This window comes from Tachypleus tridentatus, chromosome 12 (genome assembly GCF_004210375.1).
Source record: "Tachypleus tridentatus isolate NWPU-2018 chromosome 12, ASM421037v1, whole genome shotgun sequence".
In the NCBI taxonomy this organism is placed as follows: domain Eukaryota; kingdom Metazoa; phylum Arthropoda; class Merostomata; order Xiphosura; family Limulidae; genus Tachypleus; species Tachypleus tridentatus.
The window spans coordinates 97,457,905-97,478,600 of NC_134836.1; the positions used below are offsets into that span (position 1 = coordinate 97,457,905).

Here is a 20,696-nt window from a genome sequence, read left to right on the forward strand (position 1 = left end):
TATCGTTTATATTCTTAATTCATTCACCACGAACGAATTTACGATTACTAACTATTTTACCTTTGATTCTGAAATATCTAAAATTCCCTTTGCTCATCAATACACTATGGCCAGTTTTGAGATCGAATCTTTCCATACCAAGAAACTTTAAGTTTAGTCATGGGCCTTCTCTTTCCCATAGACACTGAACAGTATCCTAGTTTTATACGTAAAGAATTATTGGGACTTTTTATCGTGTCCACAAAGTTAAACCATTCCTTTTTTAATGACATCATTAATGACCAGATAGCTGGAATCGCTTTACTATCCCTGCTGGGTCCGATGATAACCAACAGGTTTTTGGGTGTTGTTTTTTTATGCTATCATGAACACAAGTGGATAAAAAACGTCCCACGTGAATTCAAACTTGTCTTTTACAGACCCTCTACTGATGACACTTTCTTGCTGTTTCGACAACCAAGCCCACGTTTCAAAGTCCCTTTGTTACTACCGCCCCGCATGGTAAGGTGGATAAGGCGTTCGAGAGTAATCTGAGGGTCGCGGATTCGAATCCCCGTCACAACAAACATGCTCGCCATTTCAGCCATGGGAGTTATAATGTGACAGTTAGGCCCACTATTCGTTGGTAAAAGAGTAGCCCCAGAGGTGGCGGTGAGTGGTGATGAATATCTGTTTTCCTTTAAGTCTTACACTGCTAGATTAGAGACGGCTAGCGCAGATAGCCCTCGAGTAGCTTTGCACAAAATTGAAATCAAACCATTTCTCACCTTAACTGCCAACAACCCAATGTCAAATAACATCCGAACTCGAAGAAAATTATTTTTCATCGTTCCCAGGAGAGTACCAAAGGTAAACATTTTTCAACCTCTATTTATCATAAAAGAACTTTTACTGGCCTCTAATTCCAATTTCAGTAGTTTTGTTTCCAACTTTTACAAACTTAATCCGGTTATATCATTGTTAAACATGAGTTTTCATCTTATTTCTAATTAGTTTGCTTTACACAAAGAAACTATCCTTCTGCATAAGCACATGTTAAATAATGCCTAACGAAGGTTACACGCGACTTCCTAACAACAAATTCCAACCACCTGCCAATGTACACAGCATCCCCAAAGTTTTCCTCAGTATCTCCCTTATTTTATGGGTTTGTAATCCCTACCAACTAAGAAACCACACCCGAACCATAAACTTCTCAAATTCAGCTTAGAATAAGATAAGACTTGGCCTCCATATTAAACACTCGTTTCTGTACAGAGATCAAATATATCTAAACAATTATGTTCATGGCTCGTATATGAATATACGTATAGTGACCGTCAGGTCGCGTACTTTGGCAAAACGGAATGCCACTTAAAAACTAAGAGTCTGTGAACATTTAGGAGTATCTAACACAAACAACCATACACTATTTAAACCTAGCCACTTATTCATTAGTTCCCATTTTGAAACCACAGGTCACAATGTACCATTTAACAATTATCACCACAGGATCTTCAGATCTTGCCCTCTACATTGAAGAAAAACTGCTCATAACTAAAGACTGACCAACCCTTAACGACCCTTAACTAAGAGTCTGTGAACATTTAGGAGTATCTAACACAAACAACCATACACTATTTAAACCTAGCCACTTATTCATTAGTTCCCATTTTGAAACCACAGGTCACAATGTACCATTTAACAATTATCACCACAGGATCTTCAGATCTTGCCCTCTACATTGAAGAAAAACTGCTCATAACTAAAGACTGACCAACCCTTAACGACCCATAAAGCTTTTTAGATCTAAAATCGTTTCACATTTTCACACTTAACTCAGCTGTTGTGTAATATATATAAACACTGTTTTACCCAATCATTTGCCGCTTTTCATAATAATTCAGTAACTAATTACTGCGTTACAATAGTAAATATAATTTTAATAATAATCATTTTTGTAACACGATTTCAGGTTTCGTTGAAAGTGGATTAAATCATTCCGAAACGTTCCAACCTTGTTTTAAGCCTTATCAATCGTCTTCATTTTTATTGTTAAACTTCATTTTCCCCATTATGAATCTATACTGTAAGGAAGCAAAACCACACCACTCTCTTTTTTTTTCTCTCACGTACATTTTCATAGGTCTAAAAATGTACAATAGATGGCGATTATTTACCTAGACGGCTCACTTAATGTCCTCAGGTGCTAAGGCTGAGTTCTAGTAACACGATTTAGAAATGATATCACTTTAAGTTTATAAAATTTGATGGACATTAATTGCATAGGATTTATTTTTCAGTAACCATAAATTTCTATTATCCATTGGCTTATTATAATTTTTTATCAGTCATTGAATCTTCTACAATAATTAAATTATTCATACTTCTACTTAATTTATTAGTTTTATTAAATATTTTATTATATTGTGTTATATATGATTATAATACAGATCGATTGTAATCTTAAATTATACTTGGTGTGTTTAAATATAAATTCCTTGAGCAGCCGGTTGTAATGTTCTATGTGATATAAAAGTTGAAATCAAAATATATATAAGGGTGTTTAAATCGTATCATGCTCCTAGAATCTGCTAAAATAACATAGGAAGTGTCTTAAGCTGTTTACATACCTCTGTGATAATGTTTTCTGGTATTAATATTGTGTATGGATTCTTGATTTTACTTTCGGGATTTTTAAATTTCTTCCTGGACTTTTAAGTGCTTTACAGATTTTCGGCACCGCAGTGTATAATTACTGTGTACAATGTGTTTTTCTGAATGCATCATAAAATGCACCATCCTTTAGTTATAAGCTATTGACTTTTAATAATAATTTCAAAATGGTTAAATATTTTAAAACAGTTTAGAATCCTCTATCATGTCTCCCATAAGTTAACCACCATGTAACGTACTATATATGCTTTCAATGTACATGGAGATATTTTCCAAATTCACTAGTTCAGTTCCTGAATAGTTTGAAATCAAAATGTGTAATTTCAGGCAACAGTTTGGAGAGCTGTCTGTTAGGTAATAAGTAATTATTTCATGGAAGTTTCTTTTCGTGTGATGTAGAACTGTTTAAAAAACAGACCAAATTTATGTTGATCCCATTGGTTTATTCTGTAAATAAAACTGAAAGTTTATTTGCTTAGGTAGTTTGACTTTAGCTACAAGAAAGATATGTTGCAATCACAGATTTAGGAGGGAATTAACTTGGCTAGCCATTCCACTTTTTTATAATATTTAAAATATGTATGTTCCATTTTTTAAAAAATATAAAACGATGGTGGCTAATCACCACCCTTAAATCTACAAGTGTGTTGTTAGGGATATAGTGTCATAACCAAAACGTTTAGCAAGTCAATGTGTAACCTGCACTAAATACACTTGTTATTTTCTTTTCTTTTTAAATTGGTCATTCTTACAATAGTCTTGCTTCTGTTCAATCACGTCAACGTTTTCTCCTACTAAAATAATTGTTTTTCGTGCACAAAGTTGTATCAATACCGCATCCAATGACATTTTGGAAACCAAAAACAACAAACCATGAATGAGATGGATTGTTTGCAACACATTCAGGGTCTCGCCTAATTATTTAGGTTTACAAAAAAATTTCGGAACCGAGCGTAGCCCGACGGCTAGCGTACAAAACTGTAAATCTGAGGTTCGAATCCTGTTACCACAAAAGTAAAATAAAATATGGCGCTCCTGTCTTTGAGGTCACAGGTTATAAAAGTAGTTGGTCAGACAAGAGTTGCTGGTAAATGCTAGTTGTGAGCTCCTTTCTCTCCATCAGTTATTCACTGTTAAGAATGGCTATAAACAAATAGCCATTGGGCAGATTGTGCGAAAAATGGAAAATCTCTTATGATCCACTTTTTATAGCTGAATATTATCCCAGGACTTTACTTGTTGATTGTGATTTCAAAATCAAAATCGGAATACTAGACTAATACTGTTTCTGTTTGTTTGTTATTGAGCACAAAGTTGCATAATAAGCTATCTGTATGATTCCAACCAAGGGTATCGAAACCCGGTTTTTAGCGTTATAAACCTCCAGACTTATCGCTTAGCCACTGGAAAGCGATTAATAATGTTCAAAGATCTACTTTAAAAATTGCATTTATACATTTAAAAACTTACCCCTAGTTCAAGGGTAATTATATCAAAATGTAAAGATTATATGATGTAAAAGTTTTAAACAAACAAAGTATAGTCAACGTCCCCACAATACGCCTGTTTCCAGCATGTAACGTCGTCGTCGTAAGCAACTTGTTTGTTTGTTTGTTTTTTGGAATTTCGCACAAAGTTACTCGAGGGCTATCTGTGCTAGCCGTCCCTAATTTAGCAGTGTAAGACTAGAGGGAAGACAGCTAGTCATCGCCACCCACCGCCAACTCTTGGGCTACTCTTTTACCAAGGAATAGTGGGATCGACCGTCACATTATAACGCCCCCACGGCCGAAAGGGCGAGCATGTTTGGCGCGACCGGGATGCGAATCCACGACCCTCAGATTACGAGTCGCATGCCTCAACACGCTTGGCCGTGCCGGGCCTACCGTAGCTTGAAGCTTACTATTTCTTATTGTGGTTATGAAGCTCTCGGTCTTTTACTTTTTCTGTTTGTCCTCTTTACACAACTTTTTCTTTTAACTATAAATATCATAAACACATGTGAAAACTCTATCAACATATTTTGTGGTTAATATTGGTTCTTTAACTGGTAATCTTTACATGATTCAGTTTCAATAATTAGAATATTAAATACGTTGTCATTCTTCAATGATATTCTTTAATTAAGTCCTAATAGTTCGAAATGTCGTCCTATATTTTCTAGACAAATTCAGTCCTTTAACTAGAGAGGCACTCAGTACTGTTTTTTTCTGATTACTTAAACTAAGACAGATATTAATCTCCCTGATGGTTATCTTCTACCTCTTACGGCCATGATGACCTTTTATCGCCAATACAGATAAATCTGTAACTATAATATTCCTTCAAATACCAGATAGATAACCTATAATCAGGTTTTTTCGGCAAACAAAAGCGAAAAAATAGCTTGACGACTTAGATTATCTATTATTACTTTATTACATGATCTAAAAATAAAGTTGTATTATTAGTAGGTGGTTTCATAGCGTTGTTACGTAAGCTATCGCTTAACACAAGCACTAAAAAGGAAAGTTGCAGTGTCTTCCGTGTATACTGTGATGGTTTGTCTGTTTTTCGAATTTCGCGCAAGTTCACACGTCTGGAATTTAACAGTGTAAGACTGAAAGGAAGGGCAGCTAATTATCATCACCCCCAGCTGTTGGATTACTCTTTTACCAAAGAATGGTGGAATTAATCCTAACATTATAACGCCTCCACAGCTGAAAGGGCGAGGATGGTGTGACGGGGATTTGTACCCGCGACCCTAACATTAAGAAATCGAGTAGCCTTACCACCTGGCCAGCCGGGCCCTACTGTAGTAGTTAATGAGCGATTAAAAAAACAAAATAAATGTATTTCTAAATGTTTTGAAGTAGTTCAGGTTAGAGATAACTATTCAGCTATCAAAATACGAGTTTTTCATGGAATAGTTATTTTTGTACACACTTTAAACGTTTGTGGTTAAAGGACTACAGTCCTCTCTTTCATTGCGCTCAAGTACCATAAACATACATTTAACCATATCGTTATCATACCATAAATATCGTTGCATAAACATTAATAGCATTCGACAGAATGTCTGATGACTCGTCTATGGTAGCTATGGCAACATAGTCGTCGTTGCTGCTAAGTACCAGTTAACATACTGCCATCTATAATTCAATAAATCTCTCGATATCACTAAACATAAAAGGAGGCAAAATTTAGACAAACTAAGAGTTGTCATCCACAACTAATCTAACATGTATTTTTGTTTTCACAACAGAATATAGACCGATAGATTAATGTAAGTGAAGTGAAATAATCAACTGTAAAAGAAAATTTAGTTTCCTGGATAGCTGCCAATATGAACACCTACAACTGTAACACGTCATACAAGTGACATTTATATAAATACAACTAACATTCTGCACCTGCAATAAACAAATTTTTTTTATGTAGTTTCTTATATAAACAATCACCACAGCATTCCGCCTGAATCCCTGGAAGATGAAAACTCCAAAGTAATTTACTTTAAAGATGCACTAGGATTTCTGAAAATTTTTCTCCATCATTCTAATTATTGTTCTAAGCATTACATCCGATCATCAGTTACCCCAGTAATCAAGTGGCTGTCACGTGATATCCTAGATAAATGCTTCTGTGAACCACCATTTGAGAGCACAGAAGGTCCTTTCATTCATTAATCTTTTGAAAAACTAATCAAACTGACTGCTGGTCAGGCATTTAATCACAGCCAGAATGATCAAGAGGTTTACGTCTATGTTTTGGGCAGAGCACGCAAGCCACTTTTCCACAGTGACTCCTCACCATCTGAGATGAAACTGTACAACACAGTTCACTGTTCTTCGGCCCACCAGTCTCCTCAACTTATGATTTTTTTGGTACAACCATTGCATAGGAATTTCATCACTGGCATATAGCTTTAGCTTGTGAATATGTTTAACATGCTTTTAAGTGTCACACAACCACAGAACTTATTTTGATGAATTAAGCCGCCTAGAAATAAAATAAGGCCGATTTAGCAAGAATCGTGATGTTTACATGCAGCAGTTGACCCGGCATGGACAGGTGGTTAAGACACTCGCCTCGTAATCTGAGGGTTGTGGGTTCGAATCCTCGTCACACCAAACATGCTCGCCCTTTCAGTCGTGGGGTGTTATAACGTAGGGTCAATCCCACTATTCGTTGGTAAAAGAGTAGCCCAAGAGTTGTCGGTGGGTGGTGATGACTAGCTGCCTTCCCTCTAGTTTTACACTGCTAAATTAGGGACGGCTAACGCAGATAGCCCTCCTGTAGCTTTGCGCAACATTTAAAAACAAACAAACGTACATGCAACAGTCATATACCAAAGGCATATCCAATCTCATTGTTTGAGTTTTCATAGTTTCATCGTCTTGTCATAGAACCACTTCTCTCCTACAATAACCTTACTCATTTGCATGTCAATTCACGCTTCTAAATTAATGTAGACATATTACCCATTTATATCTTGGCATCAAAAGCTCGACTTTACGACGTTACTCTGTGGTATTCTTAGGTATACCAATTTATGTTAGGCAACAGTAGTAAAAGGAGACTTGGCAAAAATATATTGTAGAGTGAATATGAATTCTGACTTAAATGCTTAAAATGAGATTAGACGAAGTTTCCCAATAATATTAAAGCACGTGCAGACCCGAATTGTCAAAAACTACAGTACAATTGAGGTATGAAAAGCATACATAAAACAAGATACCGTCTTTCTGCTCTGTCTGTTGAAGGAGGTCTAGACATGATTTAAAAAAAAAAAAACATTGGTAAAAGCAAAGAGAACCAACCAATGTGTACTTGTCCATTTTGTATCAGATCTTCTGAAATTCATGTCACATGTTATATCCAAACATGATTTTGACTTATGCAAATATAGTACTTACTAATACAAACTTAATGAATACCACAGCGACGTTTTCTGAGAAATACCAAAAGTGGATGACCTTTGACAATGTGTGATTAAAACAAGAATAGTCAGTGCAAACTGTATGTTCAAGAGTAGGCACACGCGCGTAAATATGAATATTTTAACATATTTGGAAACATGAAGTGTTCAACTTTCCGAACTAAAAGAGAAAATAAACATCTAGTATGTTTCAGATAAAGTAAGAAAGCACCAACTGAACTTCTTAATCCCTAAAACACATTAATATAATTATTATAACGTAAATCTAAAATCCAGCTCAGATAATCCAAGATTTTATAAATTTACCACAGGAAACCAACTGCAATTATATCAGCCATGCAACATAGATTTGATCGTCTGCAGATGTTCTAAGTAATAATTTTCTTTTTTAAGTCCCCTAATTTGAAAATTAAAAGTCATAATAATTTCATAAATAAGTTCCAGACAGCGCTGGATTCTTAGCGATATGCACCGGAACGCCGTTCCAGCACTTTCTGAAATGTTCTTAAATATACATATACATCTTTTTTACAACAAACTATATTCGAACTTGGTTCCACACATGCGAAGATGTGTCATAGAATATAGCCTTGCCGATGTGTCCCCTCGTTCTAGTATGTGGTGACAACCAACTGACGCTTCCTGAACATGAAACTAAATCAAGCATATTATATTTTGCTGATTTATTGAATGCCTGCAACATTTTCTATAGATACGATTCCTTTTATATCTCCCTCTAACCTGGGTAAACTCGATTATGAAAGTAGTAAATGAATAAATAATATTATAAATTACCTAGTACACACCGTTAGTGAGGTAAACGACAGTCCTCTATTGTATACACTCCTTTTTTCCCTCTTGTTACACACGATGTGCATTGGGTTGTTATTATTTAAGCCCTTTCAGCTCACACCAATAACACAGTATAATCAATGACTTGCGAATAAATACCGTAAAATACTTTTTAAAAAGAAACCATAGTTTTACCAATACCAGTAGTTTTGAAGCTTTTTTTTAAATTTTCATTTCAATTTCATTGACTTATTATAATTTTTTCGTTTTGCCTGCTTAAGTCTTCATTAATTAAAATAACACTGGTAGAGTCATGAAAGTTTCATTAATTTTTAATTGTTGTTGAAATGACAACGTTCCTCACTTTTTTTTAATGAAAGAAGAGGGTACTCGAACACTAGTGCCTGGCATTATTCAATAAGCATAACACATAACACATACATTTATATAAAACATCAGTCCTATTATTTCATGTTCTTATCACCTAAGAATTTACCGTAATTACAATATATTTATCCAGAAACATTCAAATTATAAACACATTTGCATTTCGAACACATCTTTTGTAATAACTTTGATCTATGATACAACAAACCAGATAATCTAATCGATAGATAGCTAGAAAGCCAAAATCGACATTTCTGATTAAACGTAGCGTAAAAGATGCAAAATTTCTTTATTACACAAACTTTAAAATGTATGCAGTCAGATTTGAAAACTTTGCTTTGTCAAGAAATAAACTCCATCATATGTAGCTTTATAGGCCTTATACAAGAAACCATTTATAGAATAGATATAATTTATTCTTTGGGAGTAACAAAACTGATTTTATAGCTACCAGGACTAGTGGTTCCGCTTGCTATTACCTGTTTTTGCTATTTTATGCTATTTTTCTATCACTGAATCGTGAATGCAATTTTACTTCTTAAAAATATACTAGTCACGTGATCTGATCAATTGGAATCTCATGCTTGGCTACAACAGATCAACAGAATTTTAATGTAGAGATAAGAGTAGCTTATAAATTATATTGCATTTCATTGAGAATTCATATGCAGGGCCTGGCGTGGCCAGGGCGCTCAGCTCGTAATCTGAGGGTCGCGGGTTCGAACCTCCGACACAAGAAATATGCTTGCTTTTTCAGCCGTGGGGGAGTTATATGTGACGGTCAATTCCACTATTCGTTGTTAAAAAAGTAGCTAAAGTTGGCGGTGGGCGGTGATGACTAGCTGCCTTTCCTCTTATCTTACACTGCTCAATTAGGGACAACTAGCGCAGATATCCCTCCTGTAGCTTTGCGCAAAATTCAAAACCAAACCATTCACGTGCAGTTTATTTTACATTTATTTTTAATTTATGTTATATCCTTATCAACAGGTACACATTGTTCTCATGAATTCAATTAGAACACATGCTGTTTCTCACACTCATATATCTATGGTGCTCAGTCTATTTGCTGGTGCTGAAAAGTTCAGTTATTTTTTTTATCTAAAAACACCATAGTCAGAGACTTGAACATCCAGTAAACATGATCCGCTAACAAAACGTTTAAAAACAAACATAAATTTTAATTCATGATTTGTTGGGTTAATAACATTTCGTAATGACCTCGTTATTCAAACAGAGGAATTAACCCCATCATGATTATTGTGAAACCATAATAAAAAGCAACTTCAACTTACTTCGTTCTCCACCGTTTTGGATAATTATTCGACGCTCTTTCACTTGAAAACATTTATACATGATTTTGTTTGCACCTATATATATGTTCATGATTAATTACATTTTTGTTTTGTCACGTAATCAATTTTCCATATATACAAACATTAAGCAATTATAGTACACTGATGGTCAGTTTTGTACATGTTTATTACCATGAATTTGTAATCAACATGTCTGCCTACATGTGAGCAATAAATCTCATCGCTGAAATTAATCGGTTGTTTTTTTCTACGATTACAAAGTAGATTACTTGTGTTTTGGATACCAAATAATAAAATCTAAAACTTTGTCATGAAATATAAATTATCCTTGTTTGAGTGCTTTAAAAAAACGAAAGTGACAAAATGTCGATCTTATAAGCATAAGTAAAGAGAAAAGATGGTTATAGTAATAATACATAGAGTGATGTTTTGACATTGAGCTATTCACTTATTATATTGTTAAGTCAATAACAATATATTAATGATGAGGAAACTGAATTATGAGAATGAAGATGGTTGACAAAACATAAAACACTTTTATCAACGCATAGAGGGATTGAACATCACACATAATGCTCTTATGGTTGAAAGGGCGAGCGTGTTCGGTGAAATATTGAAAACAAATTTGAAATAAATGGTTATTATCTAAAATACTGTGGATGACGTTTTGTCTACTCTTCTTGAAATATTAGATTGTCCAGAAATAAATGTCGTTTTTGAACTGTGAAGTTTGGAAAAGTATAAACCAGTGTAGTAAAACATGCTTCAATAAAAGTAAGCACTATTTGCTTCACCACACTTTTGCCAAAGTGTAACGATGCTGTTTGTGCCCATGTTGTGAAAATCAGTTTCTACGGTCAATGAACTACCTGAAAGCTTCTTCTGCAGCTGCCTGGTTTTGAAAGCGTTTATTGTTTAAAAAGTTGTCAAAGTGCTTGAAAAAAATTAAAATCTATAAGGCAAAGGTCTGGGGAATAAGTTGGATGAGGCAGAACCTCGATTCCCAATTTGTTCAATTTTTGGAGCGTCATCCTTGACAGGTCTCATAATGCTGATTTTGTTGATCTTCAGTCAGGACATACGGAACCCACTTATCAACCTTTTCATTTCTAATCCCACTCACATGGCTGGCAATGCTTGGTATACTTGTGCCTAGCTTTTCTGCAAGCTCACGTACTGTTGTGCGAGGGTCTGTCTCAGCTGCTTCCCTAAATGTGTTTTTACCTAAGGATGGCTTCCTTCCAAGACCGTCGTGGTCTTCAAGACTTTCATCTCCATGTCGAAACATTTGAAACCAACGCTGGACATTTCGTTCAGTAACAGATCCATGGTCAAATGCATGGTTGATGTTCCGTATAGTTTCGGTAACTTTTCATTCAAGTTTTAAGTCGTAATGGAAAATCAGACGAAATTCATTCTTCTCCATGCTGCCTTGGGAGTTGTGAAACTTACTCTGAGTACAGTTGAAACAACAAACGATTAAGATACATTGTAAGCGACAAACGTTGGATTAAACCAACCAACCAACAACAAGTTACTCAATATTCAGCTTCTGAATGTCATCGTAAGAAATCAGACACTTATTTCTGGACAACGCAATATATTGTTGTAGAATGCTATGATGTATTTGTGTATCACAACATGTTTCAAAGAGATACACAACGTAATACTAATGACAAGATATGATTACTGAATTTAATGGCTTTACTTTTAAAAATAACACAGGCCCTTCATTTACTTAAAACAATTTTTATACCTAGGAGAAAAACTTTTGTTATTTATTTATTATGGTTTTTACATGATATAACAGCCGGATTGGATCCAGCTTACCACTACAACCAAGAGTTTTGATTGATTTAGGTGATGTTGTGCAATATGGATTTCCTGTTTACATTTTCTTCACTTCCATAAGCACGGTAGTATATATAACGTAAACCGACTAGATGTACAATATGTGTAACACATATTACTGCAAATAACATGTAAACAAAACTTTATTAGTACGTATACACACACATACACTATTGAGTAGTATACAAACTAAATGCAGACTAGCAAGCCACCGAAGCGCTTATAAAAATCGATAAAATAAATAGTAAAATTCACAAAGCCAAAATTTGTCGATCTAGTTTGTTTGCTTTTGAATTTCGCACAAAGCTACTAGGGCTATCTGTGCTAGCCGTCCCTAATTTAGCAGTGTAAGACTAAAGGGAAGGCAGCTAGTCATCACCACCCACCGCCAACTTTTGGGATACTTTTTTAACAACGAATAGTGGGATTAACCGTCACATTATATCGCCCCCACGGTTGAAAGGGCGAGCATGTTTTGGCGCAACGGGGATGCGAACCCGTGACCCTCAGATTACGAGTCGCACGTCTTAACACGCTTGGCCATGCCGGGCCTTGTCGATCTAACTCACTGGCTAACGTTATCAGAAAATTATAACTCTCTCCTTCCTTCACTTTATGTAAATCTAAATGCACATGAATGATTTACGCTTGACTTGGTAGGTTAAGGCGTTCGACTCGTAATCTGAGAATTGCAGGTTCGCATCCCCGTCGCGCTAAACATGCTCTTTCAGCCGTGGGGGCGTTATAATGTGACGTTCAATCCCATTATTCGTGGTTAAAAGAGTAGCCCAGGAGTTGACGGTGGATGGTGATGACTAGATGCCTTCCCTCTAGTCTTGCACAACTAAATTAGAGACGGCTAGCGCTGATAGCCCTTGAGTAGCTTTGTGCAAAATTAAGAAAAACAACAAAATTTATAACCTTGGTAATAACAGGTAATAACAATAACTATTCTCCAACATTACTAATGAGATAGCAATGCACAAGTAGCCATATCTGATTATTACGAGCATGCTCGAAAAGTTAACAAGTAAAAATCCGCTTCCATATTACATGGGGGTTGAATCATTGCTTATGCTCACGCGCTGCGTGAGCTAGATAAAAAACAACAGTGGGCTGAGTACAGTCTCTAGAGTTAGTTTCTAACTATGATATAACCTTCGAAAGTGAAGTTTTTAATTCTGTATATCTGGTTCGAGGGTTCTGGGTGAGGCAAACCAATTCTAACATAGCAGTCGGTTCTTAAAATATAAGGACAAACACTACCACTGCCAAAGTTTGTTACATCATTGCTCGAGCACTCTGGCCTTAAAACAAGAACGATAAATTGTATAATTTACCTTTTCATTGTTTTAAACTACATGTGACTCTTTGCCATCTTAAGGTTGTACTTGAAACATTGCTATTGTAAAATATGCCTTTCTAAATGTAAGTTTTTATATGGCCGTATTCCTTACAGTGGGTGTCTGTGACTTGTTCGCAAGAAATTTCAACAATAAACGGACGGCAAAATCTACTTTTTAAAACATAATATATTAAAAAAATCAGAGGTATGTACAAAAATTCGTTACACAATTCGTTATCACAGTTACATCTGTAGCTTTATAGAATTGTCTCTTTTTTGTCAAAGTTCATAGAGGGGAGCTCAATTATTTTCGGACACATTTTCACAAGAAAAATTATTTCTTCTCTCTTCTGTTATCACAATACAATTAGTGATAAATTCACTTAGGTTACCCCATGGATTACCAAAATTGTATCCAGAGCTTTAAATAAATATGTTTATATCAAAATTCCATACAGTCTGAATCAATTACTTTAGAAACCCAATGGTAAAACGAATGCTTCTTCTCCGTCTCTGTTATTACAATACAATCTGCGATTATTACATTTTAAAAGTCGTCACTATACACTTTTTATAACTACACTTACAAACAAAGTCTAGATCTATTTGACTACATATCTCACTAGCTTTGTCTTACTTTTACTAATTTAATAAATTACAATACAAGCTGTGATACTTTCATGCAGTATAACCTCATTTTTTCACATTTACTTTCACTAAATGACTTACTTTTTCTGTGTACTTACACGTATTTATAGCACGATAGAAAAACCAAGAAATATCTAATTCGAATTTAAAACTTGAGACTCAAGTCTGACCTTGGCAGAATAATGATCTTTGGTTATGGTGTTGCATGCAAGTAAAACTATCTGTTCCTCTCAACAGGCTTTTGACGCTGAGAAAAACGTGTTAGAATCTCAACTTGTATCAAAAAAAATAAATATCCTTTTAAAGTGGTAAATAACACTTTAGCGAATTTGGAGAGTTAATTAAACACCACCATTGGAGAAATTAGAAAACCGGTCTCTTTACTGTATGCTGCCTCACACCTCTAATCTTTCATATGCTAGCCATAGATTGTGTACAAAACCTGTTGAGAAATACGATATGGATCTTAAGAGATTTTTTTCGCTACCAGCACAAACATAAAAAGATCAGCTTTTGTCAATAAAAAGTGCTGACAGTGACAAACCAGAATCACGATATCAAATTACATGTAGTGACTTTTCATATTTCTTAAATCTGTGAAAGTAACTTACAGCTTTCAACAAGACTGAAAGAGCGTTTCAAAATTCCCTTATACGAATAAAAAAAATTTTATATTCAAATAATTGCCAAAAAAGTGATATAAATCACCAGGCTCTCTTTATCAAAATATGTTATTTTATTCTAGCCTAATATAATTTAAACAAAATAGCACATAATAGTTAGAACTCTTGTGTTGCTAGGTGGGCATAAAAAGACGTAATTAAAAAAAAAAAACAAATGAAAACCAATGGGGTTTGTAAACATATTTACATGTATATTGGCAAATAAATGAATTACAATTAGTTAAAAGTTATTCCTATAATTTATTCAAGTATACTAAATAAGCAGTTGTTAAATGATACTGATAATAACCGACGTTTAACAACATTTTATATTTAGGTTTTAGCATTACATGCTCTATAATTATACAGTCATGTGAAAAAGTTAGGACAACCTATGAAAGCCTGTGTATTTTTGGATATATAAATATTTAATCTCAATTTCAACAATACTGAGATATTATAGGAATATAACTAAACAATTAAAACTAAAGAGATCTTCAAGATCTTCTGTGAATGTAATTCTACAAAAATGCATATTCTAACTGAGGAAAAAGTTAGGACACCCTACCCCCTAATAGCTAATGTTACCACACTTTGGTTGAAATAACTGCAGTAAGACGCTTCTTGTAGCCATTTACCAGTCTCTGACATCGGTATTAAGAAAGTTTGCCCCACTCCTCAATGCAGAATTCTTTCAGCTGTGAGATGTTTGAGGGGTATCTTGCATGTACAGCCTGTTTCAAGTCACCCCACAGCATCTCAATGGTATTAAGATCTGGGCTTTGACTCGGCCATTCCAGGACTCTCCATTTCTTAGTTTTCAGCCAGTCCTTGGTGGATTTAGTGGTATGTTTTGAGTTATTATCGTGTTGCAGGGTCCAGTTCCGCTTCAGTTTTAATATTCGAACAGATGGTCTCACATGATCCTCAAGCACCCTCTGATACACAGTAGAATTCATGGTGGATTCTATGCTCGTGAGCTGTCCAGGTCCTGCTGCAGCAAAGCAGCCCCAAACCATAACACTTCCATCTCCATGCTTCATAGTTGGTATGAGGTTCTTTTCCTGGAATGCTGCATTTGATTTACACCAAACATGTCCTATGTTCTGGTGTCCAAATAATTCAATATTGGACTCATCTGTCCAAAAAACGTTATTCCAGAAGTTCTGGTCTTTGTTTACATTCTCTTTTGGAAACTTCAGTCTGGCCTTGATGTTTCTCTTAGAGAGCAAAGGTTTCCTCCTTGCACACCTTCCATGCAAGTTAAACTTGTACAGTCTCTTTCTGATTGTAGAGGCTTTCATATATTAACCAACAGTAGCCAGAGCCTGCTGTAGGTCCCGTGATGACATGTTAGGGTGTTTGGAGACCTCTTTTAGCATCTTGCGATCTGCTCTTGGGGTGAACTTGCTTGGACGACCAGAGCTGGGCATGTTGAAGATTGTTTTGAAAGCTCTCCACTTGTTGACTATTTTCCGGACAGTGGAATGGCTAATTTCAAAATCTTTTGGGATCTTTTTAAATCCCTTACCAGACTCATAAGCTGTTACAATTTTCTTTCTGAAGGCTTCAGACAGCTCTTTTGCTCTCACCATGGTGCTCACTCTCACTTCAACAGTCAGGAGCACACCAAACTAAATGTCTGAGGATTAAATAGAGCAAGCCTCATTCAAAATGCTGAGTAACGATCTTCTAATCATGTGCACCTGGTGTTATACAACTGTGTGTCAGTTGAGCCATTTTAAGTGGGAATAAATGTTGGGGTGTCTTAACTTTTTCCTCAGTTATAATATGCATTTTTGTAGAATTACATTTACAGAAGATCTTGAAAGTCTTTTCTTTAGTTTTAATTGTTTAGTTATATTCTTATAATCTCTTAGTATTGTTAAAATTGAGATTAAATATCTATTTATCCAAAAATGTTACAAAAATACACAGACCACAGACTTCCATAGAGTGTTCTAACTTTTTCACATGACTGTATGTATTTCTTTTAAAACCTTTTTGCACAGATAATGGATAATATGATAAACAAACCAGATATTTGCTGTTTCATTATCGTAATGTATTTTTATCTGTACATATTAAACAGGTAATTTCACCATATTTCGATCTCTATATTATAAAACCACAAAAACAAACTGTAAAGAATATCCTTAAAGTACAAACAGCAAAAAAGTAGTTGTGAACAAACTTCGTTTTTAACATTGACCCAAACTACATAACAATCGATTTGCTCTAGCTGGCCTAACGTCATTAAGTAAGATTGTGGTTTTCACCCAAGTTGGTATTTAGCAGAAACTATCAACAATAAAGCGCTGATTCGGTTTGTTTGTTTTGAATTTCGCACAAAGCTACTCGAGGGCTATCTGTGCTAGCCGTCCCTAATTTATCAGTGTAAGACTAGAGGGAAGGCAGCTAGTCATCACCACCCACCGCCAACTCTTGGGCTACTACTCTTTTACCAACGAATAGTGGGATTGAATATAAAAGTTCTGAATAAATTATTGGATTCTGCCGCATTATTTTATTTGATTTATCATATACGATTTCAGTTGTAGACATAGAAACACTAGTTCATCAACTATTTTGCATTTCAAAACATGTGTTTTCCTCACATGTATATTTTAGGAATAACACAAGCTGAAACATGAAGGAACTGTACAATGCTGGATTGCTGAGATTAAATTAACTTTTATACAGGTCTAGTATATAACAGTTAGTATACAATTCTTGTATACTTTCTACTCAGTTAGACCCGTGAATATAATGTTGTTAATACGTACTAACAATACTTCAAGTATTAAAGGATTACAATCTCAGATCAGTTGTTTTAGTTTATGTGTGAACATTAATTATAAATATGCAAGATGAGTTATCAAAGATAAAGGGTAAATCTGTGTATGTAAGCCAAATGTTGTTACGTTTCTTATAATTGAAATCAGTAATAAAGGTTCAGTAAAGAAAGATTTCTGAGGAAATGTTAAGTCTTAATGTTGTGTATTCGAAAATTCCTTTGTCAAGAAAGTTTCATACGATTTCATTTACTATAAACTGTTTGGTTTTGTTTGTGTCTCTGAAACTTCTTTTGGAAGGAACAACCATATTTAGGTCCCCTTGTTCTATTGTTCACACTACTAAACACAAAACGTTTCATGGATCTATATTATATAATATGCCCAGTAATCTTAAAGCTCTTAATTAAATCCCCTCTAACCCTTACTCTCTCCAGAGAAAACAAGTTTAGAAATTTTAGTGCCACCATTACAGATAGGATTTAGTGTAATTGTTATGCTTTCCACTCGGCCACACACTCGAGTGTTTTTCTAAGATTTGGTGATGAAAGCATTTTTCTTTCTTGGGGTAATACCCACTAAGGTCAAGGACTTGGATATTGTGAAATGCATATTAATTACCCTTGATTAACACAATTAACACAGATATTAATTACGTTCATTCTGTATTTAAATGAACTACATATCTATTAATTTTAATATTAAACATTGAATTAATTAATCGTCTATAATTGTATGTCTGTGTTTTTTTCTTGTAGCAAAACAGCATTAAGCTATCTGCTATGTCGACTGAGGGGAACTAAACCCCTTATTTTAGCATTGTAAATCTGTAGAGTTACCATTGTCTCAGCGGAAAACCACCTGTTATTAATACATCATTAATTGCATACATCAAATTAATTATTAGTTTGCATGAAATTGAGTCCCAAGTCTATGGACTTATACTGTCAGAAACCGAGATGCCAGCAACACGCAATAAAGAAACAGGTTCGTAACCTAGCGATACGTATCTTAATTCTGTCTGTAAACGCGATAAACTTTTAGCTGTCGCTTTGGAAGAATTCTAAGAGAAGCTTACTGAGAGAAATAAATAGTTTAACATTTATGTAGTACCTTGACGAGAAACTAATGTTCTCCCGACGTCAAAGTAAGGGTTTCAAAGTGTAGCTTCCAATTATAAATATACACGTGTGTGCGTATGTATGTGTAGGAGACAGAAAGTAAAAAACAACAACAATCAAGGACAAGATCTTTGTGTCCTTATACAGCCAGATACAGTCATGCCTGCACGACAAATAATTTTTATGATGCCCGTTTCTTGCTAGCATTTCAATGAAAATAAACCTTTATATGTGAATCTTTACGATGTTTTATTGGTTGTCTATTTTTTTTTTACAAAAACATTCAAAAATGAAAGCTTGCATCAAGTTCATTTTATACTGTGAACTTCGTGTTGGGATATATTACTTTCAAATTTGAGAGAAAACTGTCAGCACAATTTGAATCTTTTAAGTCCGTAAAAATGGCGTCCACGTAACGAGTCCAAAAAACATCAGGTTAGTACTAATTATCACTTCGAAATCGAAAGTTTGTAGGAGTTACTAAAAACATGTTTATTTGTCTGTTTTTTAATTTCACGCAAAGCTACACGAGGACAATCAGTGTTAGCTGTCCCTAATTTAGCAGTGTAAGACTAGAGGGAAGGCAGCTAGTTATCACTACCCACCAACAACTCTTGGGCTACTCTTTTACCAACATATAGTGGGATTGACCGTCACATTATAACGCATTCATGGCTGAAATGGCAAACATATTTGATGTGGCGGAGATTCGAATCTGAGACTCTCGGATTATGAGTCGAGTGCCTTAATCACCTGGCCATGCTGGGCCACATATTTCTGGTCACTGAGCAAGACAAGAAAACGGTATATATGTGTGTGTGTGTGTGTGTTTATATTGTATTTAAAAATATTGTTCCATTAACACTTGGAAAAATGCTAATTTCAAACTTACGCTCTTTTTAAATACTCTGTAGCAGTAGTTTGTGTCACGAGAAGTTGTTAGGGCTGTCGCGAGAATTTAACAAAGAAAATAATAATTAAGAATATAAAAAAATCTACAAAAATATTGTATGTGGCGACAGGAATGTCGCACAAATTCAGGTATATAAATTAGTGTTTCTCCAGTGACAAAAATTTGTAAACCATTATTTTATAGCCTTACGTTTAAAACAGAAATTGGCCTTTCAGTGAAAAGGAATTCCTTGAATATAAAGAAAATTTAAGCAGAAAATTTGAAACGTGTTGCTATGGAGACTACAGATACTAGTAAAGATGATGACTATATAGTTCTATCTTTATAACTAATACGTTTTCACATTCACCAAATAACTGATGACGGCTTCTAACTATTATCAATATATATTTTTTTGTATAAATAAACATGTTCCTAACATCTCAGGGAATTTAATCCTAGATTTTAAATTTAACTTAAATAAACATTCTCTTCTAAGGGTAACAATAACATTTGTCAAAATTCAAGCCTTGCATTTAATGATTATGGAATAATTGAACATATAATGAGATATTTACCTTTAGGCTCTCAGGTATATTAATGTGCAGCTAATTCCATTATTCGTTAGTAAAGGAGTAGCCCCAAAGTTGGCGGTGGGTGTTGGTGACTAGCTGCCTTCCCTCTAGTCTAACACTGCTAAATTAGGGACGGCTGGCGTAAATGACCATTGCGTAGGTTTGTGCAAAATTCAAAACAAACAAACAATTTGAACTAGTTCTAGTTAAAGTTTACCACCTGATGTTGCGATATATTTAACACATTTACTTAATGATTCGTAAATAACTATTTCGATAGACAAACTGTTCTTATACGTTATTTAAATACATCATATGAAGAACTGATAAATGACAGTTACTGTGACTATAATAATAGTGTGATTTAGTTTCGGTAGCATATTTATAAAATATAGAATAATATTAAGTAAAAATAGAAAAAAAATGCAGAAATGAATCTGAAAACAAAATTAAATAATCAAACAACGCCGAATTACGTGTAATACAATACATCAAGTATAACACAGCTTATTTGTACAAGAAAGACAGATTCTCTGTCAATCATTACGTTTTGTCTTAGATTTCAAATGAAACACTGAGCCCTCTGCAAACGATTGAAGAGTTGCGCATTATTTTCTGAAACGTTGGTTTCTTGCACAAGCTATTCACTTTTCATGTCCATCTGTCACCTTTTCCCAGTCTCTCTCCCTGTAACAGGACTTTGGCTTTCATCTATTTAATCAAAATGGACTGACCGGTA

At 34.7% G+C, this 20,696-nt stretch overlaps 1 protein-coding gene across 1 annotated transcript in view; it reads left to right on the forward strand.

Annotated features, from left to right (window-relative positions):
* The first annotated feature begins 454 nt into the window (after window positions 1–454).
* LOC143234097 (enteropeptidase-like) overlaps window positions 455–20,696 on the forward strand; it is a 56,486-nt gene continuing 36,244 nt past the window's right edge. The window contains exon 1 of the mRNA XM_076471159.1: window positions 455–849. The gene's annotated coding sequence lies outside the window, so the exon portion shown is untranslated. The remainder of the gene's footprint in view (window positions 850–20,696) is intronic.